We start from the raw sequence: 1,520 nt of genomic DNA on the forward strand, positions 1-1,520 counted from the left end.
TATTTAAGGCCGGCCGGCGGCCCCGCCCTGCCGAGGGCGGCCCCCCCGCGGGGCTCGTCCCTTCACCTCCTGCCCGCGGCAGCGGCGCCCCCGGGCACCCTCCAGGGACGGGCGCTTGGCCTCCATCGCTTCAGACAACTGGAGAAATTACTTAAGAAAATTTAAAAAACCACCCAGGCATTCTTATCTTACTATTTGTAAAGATGATTATTTCTTCTATCATTTAGATGACTTTTTGCATTTCACTCCTCCGTGGTAACAAAACTTCTTTCCATTGGACCTAAACCCTATCATGCCCCACAATACAAAAAACACCCTTTTTTTTTGTCCCAGAGACTTTGTAACATATGATTCCGGAAACAAGGGACCAGCCATCCACCTCCAACAACCAACTTAAAGCACTTGACATGAGGAAAATGCTTCCATGATTTCCAGTAGAGGAGAAGTAAACTTCCATAAACTCTTCAGAACAATTTCCTTGGAGGGGCATAGATGCAGATATTTGAAATTCCTAAACAATGCGAACAGAAGAAGTTAGAAGCATCTGAAACAACGCCGACCCAAACACTTGCTCTACATGCCACCAATGTTTATGACTTAAAAATCTTCAAGACCTGACTATGGAGTCAGTTTCCTTAATCTTCTTCACTTGTTACTTTACCCCAAAACATCCATACACAGAGAGCAGACCCAGGCCACCTCTCTATTTCAAGGACCAGCAAACCTCCTTCATATAGACTTGAACATTTTGTGTCCTCTTCTGTTGTTACAAAACAAAGAGGAAACTAAGGCTTTGATACTTGCATTGTTTGTTAAAGACCAGGGGCTGAAACTGTCTGCTCTAATTTCCTGCAGTCATGCAAAAAAAATAAATTATCTGAAGCAGTGTTAATTCCTGGCACACATGGAGCAGGCCATTCCATAATCACGATGCAGACAGTAGGTCACACAACATTCAGCAGAACAGAAACAAAACATTATTTTTTCAACTTCTTCAATCATGCTACCTGGCATCTGTTTCACCATTTGGATAGGAGAAATTTCTTTCTCTGTAAAGCACCTAAATAAAAATTGAACTGTGGCTTGTTTGCCCAGGCTTTGAATAGCTCTTTACATTCAATTCACCAACAGTGAAACACGTCACGTGAACTCTGTTTTACTTCTCTTCTACAATGAGTGATAGCTTAAAATAGAAAGCCTGTTAAAGAAAGTGATAATACCAATATACCAGTATCGCTGTTTGGCACTGGGTGTCTTCTTTTTTGATGTCTCACTTTAGGGTAAATATGTCAGGCAGATCAATATATTTTAAAAACCGCTACATATTCAGAATTGCCAATGATGTCTTGAAGCATTCCTTGTCTTGACAACTTCTCAATGTCAACATATATTATCCTCCACACACTTTAAAAAAACTCAACCAAACAACAACCTAATCTTTTATAAGATTATTTGGTTTCTCATTTTCTTAGGAATTATTTGCCACAAATTATATGGTGTACAGCTTCTTGCATGTTAAA

The sequence above is a fragment of the Athene cunicularia genome (assembly GCF_003259725.1).
Source record: "Athene cunicularia isolate RWA chromosome 13 unlocalized genomic scaffold, athCun1 chr13_part1, whole genome shotgun sequence".
NCBI classification, from domain to species: domain Eukaryota; kingdom Metazoa; phylum Chordata; class Aves; order Strigiformes; family Strigidae; genus Athene; species Athene cunicularia.